Here is a 6,253-nt window from a genome sequence, read left to right as displayed (position 1 = left end):
GTAATCTTTGCCTTCTAACTTGCTCTATGAGGCGAGCATTACCCAAACACCCAAACCAGAAAAAGACATTTCAAAAAAGAAAACTACAGAAAAAAAGAAATAAAAAATAACAAAGAACTGGAAAAAGACAAAAAATAACAAAAAAAGCAAACTACAGACCACTATCTTTCCTGGATACAGATGTAGAAATCCTCAACAAAATATTAGCAGATCAAATCTAACAATGTATAAAAAGAACTATGTACCACAACTGAATTGTATTTTTTCCAGATATGCAAGGCTGATTCAGTATTTAAAAAATCAGTCAATGTAATCCACCACATCAACAGGCTAAAGAATAAAAATCAGATGATCGTATCAATTGATGCAGAAAAAAGCATTTAACAAAATCCAACACTCATTCAAGATGAAAATTCTTAACAAATTAGGAATAGAGAGGAACTTCCTCAACTTGATTTTAAAAAATCTACAAAAAAACCTACAAATAACATCCACTTGGGAATCCCCTGGTGGTCCAGTGGTTAGGGAACTAAGATCCTGCTAACTGCATGGATAAATAAATAAATAACATTCCACTTAATTGTGAGAAACTATATACTTACCTTTAAGGTTGGAAAAAGGCAAGAAGTCCTCTGTCATCACTGCTATTCAATAACATACTGAAGGGCCTAGCTAGTGCAATCAGATAAGAAAAGGAAATAAAAGGTAAACAGATTGAAAAAGAACTAAAACAAACCTTAACTAAGAAACAAAGATAAGCACCTCGAGTCCATTTTAGAATTGGTAGACTTTCTTTATTGCATATGTATTTTCTATTTCAAAGATTTCTACACTTATCTTTATTGTAGCCTTCCATTTCCTTTGGGTTTAATTTGCTGTTCTTTTTCTAGCTCCTTAAGATGGAAGCTTAGATCATGTGGATTTTCAGTCTTTCTTCTCAGATATATACATTTAAAGCTATAAATTTCCCTGTAAGCCTTGCATCAAAAATGTTTTAATATGTCATATTTTCATTATCATTTATCTTAAAATATTTTCTAATTTCATTGCAATTTTTTCTTAGACTTACAAATCTATTTAAAAATGTATCCCTTAATTTCCAAACATTTGGAGATTTTCTAGTCTTCTTCCTGTTATTGGTTTCTAGTTTGATTCCTTTGTAGTTGGAGAACATAGTTTGTATGATTTCAGTCCTTTGAAAATTTTTGAGACTTGCTTTATGGCCCAGGCTTTCCTCATAGCTCAGTTGGTAAAGAATCTGCTGCAGTGTAGGAGACCCTGGTTCTATTCCTGGGTCAGGAAGATCCGCTGGAGCAGGGATAGGCTACCCACTCCAGTATTCTTGGGCTTCTCTTGTGGCTCAGCTGGTACAGAATCTGCCTGCAATGCGGGAGACCTGGGTTCAATCCCTGGGTGGGGAAGATTCCCCTGGAGTAGGGAAAGACTACCCACTCCAGTATTATGGCATGGAGAATTCCATGGACTGTATGGTCCATGGGGTCACGAAGAGTCAGATACTACTGAGCGATTTTCACTTTCACCTTATGGCCTAACATATGGCCCATTTTGATAAATGTTCATATACTTTTGAAAACAACAGTATAAGGTCATTGTTCATTGTAAATTCTATGTATGTCAATTAGGTTAATTTGATTACTTGTGTTATTCAAGTCTTTTCCCTTTTTCTGCATCTTTTTTGAGGCTTCCCTGGTGGCTCAGAGGTTAAAGCGTCTGCCTCCAATGCGAGAGACCTGGGTTTGATCCCTGGATCGGGAAGATCCCCTAGAGAAGGAAATGGTAACCCCTCCAGTATTCTTGCCTGGAGAATCCCATGGATGGAGGAGCCTGGTAGGCTACAGTCCATGGGGTCACAAAGGGTCAGACACAACTGAGTGACTTCACTTTCACTTTTTTTTTTTCAAGAGGATATTAAATCTTTTATTGATTACACATGATAATGGATGGTACACAAGCTTCATTCCCATCTATAACTTTATCTGGTACCATAATTCAATTTAGATATATTGCATAGGATGTGCCAACAATCATTAATAACCAAAAAAAATAAAAAAAACTCCATGACTTTGCATGGGTGACCCTTTTAATGGTGAACTCCAGGTCACAACACAGTAACTGTCAGTTCAACTACACCAAGATTCTGAAGACAACAGCTTCTCCACCAAGCAGGTTGTAAATAAATTTCAAGTGGAACCTGGCATCACCCTGAAGGAATTCTAACTTCACACTGTTGGGGTAGTTTACCAAAATGGCTTCAGAGTAGACTAACTTTACACAGCACATTAAAAAAAAAAAAAGACATTTATTCAGCGTCATGATCAGACTATTACATTTAGCAATCAACAGCATGGGTGCAAAAAAAAAATCTACATTAAAACCCTTTGTTGGAATGCTTTACACTTTCCACAGAACAGAAATTAAAATAACCTGTTATACAATTAGTCACAAGTACAGTCCTGGAGTTTTTTGCCCATACACATGAGTATTGTCTAAAACATGTCTTCTTTATAGCAGCTAGGCCCCGCCACCACTGTGCTTGGCTGAGTTCACAAATCTGTTGTAACCTGTAGCTTCCCTGTCACTTCTCTGGCTCTCCTCTCCTGCTAAGCTTTGTTTCCTGGCAGTAATTAAAACCTTCTGCCACTGCCATAGCTACTGCTGCTGCTGGAGCCACCATAGCCACCTTGGTTTCGTGGTTTGGCAAAGTATTGGCCTCCACCACCATAGGGGCCAGAACTTCTGCCTCCAAAGTTTCCTCCTTTCATGGGTCCAAAATTTGAAGATTGATTGTTGTAATTGCCAAAATCATTGTAGCTTCTGCCACCTCCAAAATTGCTTCCGTCATTACCAGATCCATTATATCCATCCCCACTGCCACCATATCCACCACCACCATGGCTGACACCAAAGCCACCTCGACCACTGAAGTTTCCTCCACGACCAAAGTTGTCATTCCCACCAAAACCACCTCCACGACCGCCACCAGTTTCCAGAACCACTTCGACCTCTCTGGCTGGATGAAGCACTAGCCATCTCTTGCTTAGACAGGGCTTTTCTCACTTCACAGTTGTGGCCATTCACAGTGTGGTATTTCTGAACGACAGTCTTGTCTACGGAGTCATGGTCATCAAAGGTTACAAAAGCAAAGCCTCTCTTTTTGCCACTGCCTCAGTCAGTCATGATTTCAATTACTTCAATTTTCCCGTACTGTTCAAAATAATCTCTCAGGTGATGTTCTTCAGTGTCTTCTTTCATGCCACCAACAAAAATCTTTTTCACAGTTAAGTGGGCACCAGGTCTTTGAGAATCTTCTCCTGAGACGGCCCTCTTTGGTTCCACAACTCTTCCGTCCACCTTGTGTGTCCTTGCATTCATGGCCGCATCCGCCTCCTCCACCATGGCGTATGTGACAAGCCCGAAGCCTCTGGAGCGCTTGGTGTTTGGATCCCTCATTACCACACAGTCTGTGAGCGTTCCCCATTGCTCAAAATGGCTCCTCAGACTCTCACCGGTTGTTTCAAAGCTCAGTCCTCCGATGAAGAGCTTTCCCAGCTGTTTGGGCTCTTTGGGAGACTCTGATTTAGACATGATGGCAGTGGAGGCGGGGAAGACTTCAACGATGCTTTCTCGGCGGCGTCCACAGGCAGAAAGCCACTTTCACTTCTATCAGCTAATGAAAGAAGTGCTAAAATCTCCAATAATGATTGTGATTTATCCATTTCTTCTTTTAATTGTCAACTTTGCTTAATATATAATGAAATTTTGCTATATTTTTTATAAATTACTTATATATTCTTTAGTGTGTTACAAACTTGCGACTATTTTATTTGATCATTAATTGACACTTTTATCATTATGAAATGTCTCTTTTAATCTCTAGAAATATTTCTTCCCCTAAAACCTGTATTGTCTGATATTAATATAGCTACACTAATTTTCTTTTGGTTAGTGTTTCAGTTCAGTTCAGTTCAGTCGCTCAATCGTGTCCAACTCTTCAACCCCATGCATCGCAGCACGCCAGGCCTCCCTGTCCATCACCAACTCCCAGAGTTCACTCAGACTCACATCCATCGAGTCAGTGATGCCATCCAGCCATCTCAACCTCTGTTCGTCCCCTTCTCCTCCTGCCCCCAATCCCTCCCAGCATCAGAGTCTTTTCCAATGAGTCAACTCTTCGCATGAGGTGGCCAAAGTACTGGAGTTTCAGCTTTAGCATCATTCCTTCCAAAGAAATCCCGGGTTGATCTCCTTCAGAATGGACTGGTTGGATCTCCTCGCAGTCCAAGGGACTCTCAAAAGTCTTCTCCAACACCACAGTTGAAAAGCATCAATTCTTCGGTGCTCAGCTTTCTTCACAGTCCAACTCTCACATCCATACACGACCACAGGAAAAACCATAGCCTTGACTAGACGGACTTTTGTTGGCAAAGTAATGTCTCTGCTTTTGAATATGCTATCTAGGTTGGTCATAACTTTCCTTCCAAGGAGTAAACGTCTTTTAAGTTCATGGCTGCAGTCACCAAAAGTCTGACACTGTATCCCCTGTTTCCCCATCTATTTCCCATGAAGTGATGGGACCGAATGCCATGATCTTCGTTTTCTGAATGTTGAGCTTTAAGCCAACTTTTTCACTCTCCACTTTCACTTTCATCAAGAGGCTTTTTAGTTCCTCTTCACTTTCTGCCATAAGGGTGGTGTCATCTGCATATCTGAGGTTTACATGACATATTTTTTTTCAATTCTTTTTTGTTTTTTAATCTTCTGTCCTTACAATTGTCTCATTAATAGCATAGAAATTTTGATTTTTTATCCAAAAGCAATTTTTTCTTTTAATTGGAGTAATAATCTATTAACATTTAATGTAATTATTGAAATGTTTATATGTACTTTCTTGTTTCAATTTCTGTTTTTTATTACTTTATTTCTCCTTTCTTCTGTTTTTTGAGGGGAGGAATAAAATACTTTTTATTATTCCATTTTTCCTCCTATTTTAGCATACTGGTTATTCACTCTTAGAGGCTCTGTATTATTTTATGTTCCTTCTAAAAGGGAGGCAGTTAATACAGACAAATCACCTTAATATGTCAAGGGTTAATTTATTAGCTTTGGTCTCTTTTGGTTTTGGCTTCAGTACCAGGATGAGGTCTTTCTGAGGTCTGGATCAGAAGTCTGAGTGTTGCTATTTCACTTTGGTGCACCTTGTACTCCCACCTCATTAATACCACACGGCTGCAAAAACTGCACAGTGCATCAGTCTCCCAGTTGCTGCTTTCTATTAGGTTTGTTGCAGTCTCTGCTGTCTTTGCTCAGCTTAGGAGCTGTCAGACAGCTCAAGGGGAGATTGCATCTAGCCTTTGGGTTCACTTCTCTGAAATTTCCTTCTCTCTGGGATTTTACCACTTAAGTCCCAGCCACTTTGGCAACTTCAAACTCCAATCTGGCTTCTTTGTGCAACAGACTAGTAAAGTAGCAGCCTCGTACTCTGTTCCTTGCCCTGTGAGTTGAGCCAGGGTGAATATGGAGGTCATGTTGATGTGCCCACCTTCTCTTAGGGATCATCTGTGTTGGTCACTCCCCAAATTCTTTCAAATGGTGTGTTAAATATTTTGTCCAGCTTTTAACAATTTTCATTTTGTTTAATGAAAACTACCATGTTATGGCTAGAATCAAAAAGCACCCCCCCCCTACTTTTTTTGGCCATGGCATGAGGCATGCAGAATCTTAGTTCCCAGACCAGGGATGGAACCCATGCCCCCTGCTGTGGAAGCACAGTGTCTTAACCACTGGACTCAACGTTTTCCTTTTTTAGATACAAATATTGAATTATAATGTTGTATACTTGAAAGCATCACTACGAACAAAGCTAGTGGAGGTGATGAAATTCCAGTTGAACTATTTCAAATCCTTACAGATAATGCTGTGAAAGTGCTGCACTTAATATGCCAGCAAATTTGGAAAATTCAGCAGTGGCCACAGGACTGGAAAAGGTCAGTTTTCATTCCAATTCCAAAGAAAGGCAATGCCAAAGAATGCTCAAACTACCGCACAATTGCACTCATCTCACACGCTAGTAAAGTAATGCTCAAAATTCTCCAAGCCAGGCTTCAGCAATACGTGAACTGTGAACTTCCTGATGTTCAAGCTGGTTTTAGAAAGGGCAGAGGAACCAGAGATCAAATTTCCAACATCTGCTGGATCATGGAAAAAGCAAGAGAGTTCCAGAAAAACATCTATT

The 6,253-nt window shown here is 39.9% G+C and overlaps 1 pseudogene across 1 annotated transcript; it reads right to left on the bottom strand.

Annotated features, from left to right (window-relative positions):
- Positions 1 to 1,974: 1,974 nt before the first annotated feature.
- LOC104984369 lies at positions 1,975 to 3,621 on the bottom strand (annotated as a pseudogene). Its single transcript, XR_824745.1, has one exon. The product of XR_824745.1 is annotated as a heterogeneous nuclear ribonucleoprotein A1-like (transcript).
- Positions 3,622 to 6,253: the final 2,632 nt, after the last annotated feature.

Source organism: Bison bison, unplaced genomic scaffold (genome assembly GCF_000754665.1).
Source record: "Bison bison bison isolate TAMUID 2011002044 unplaced genomic scaffold, Bison_UMD1.0 scf7180017863994, whole genome shotgun sequence".
Taxonomy (NCBI): domain Eukaryota; kingdom Metazoa; phylum Chordata; class Mammalia; order Artiodactyla; family Bovidae; genus Bison; species Bison bison.
The sequence above is the reverse complement of the archived record's forward strand: the minus strand, read 5'-3'. Positions and strand labels throughout refer to the sequence as shown.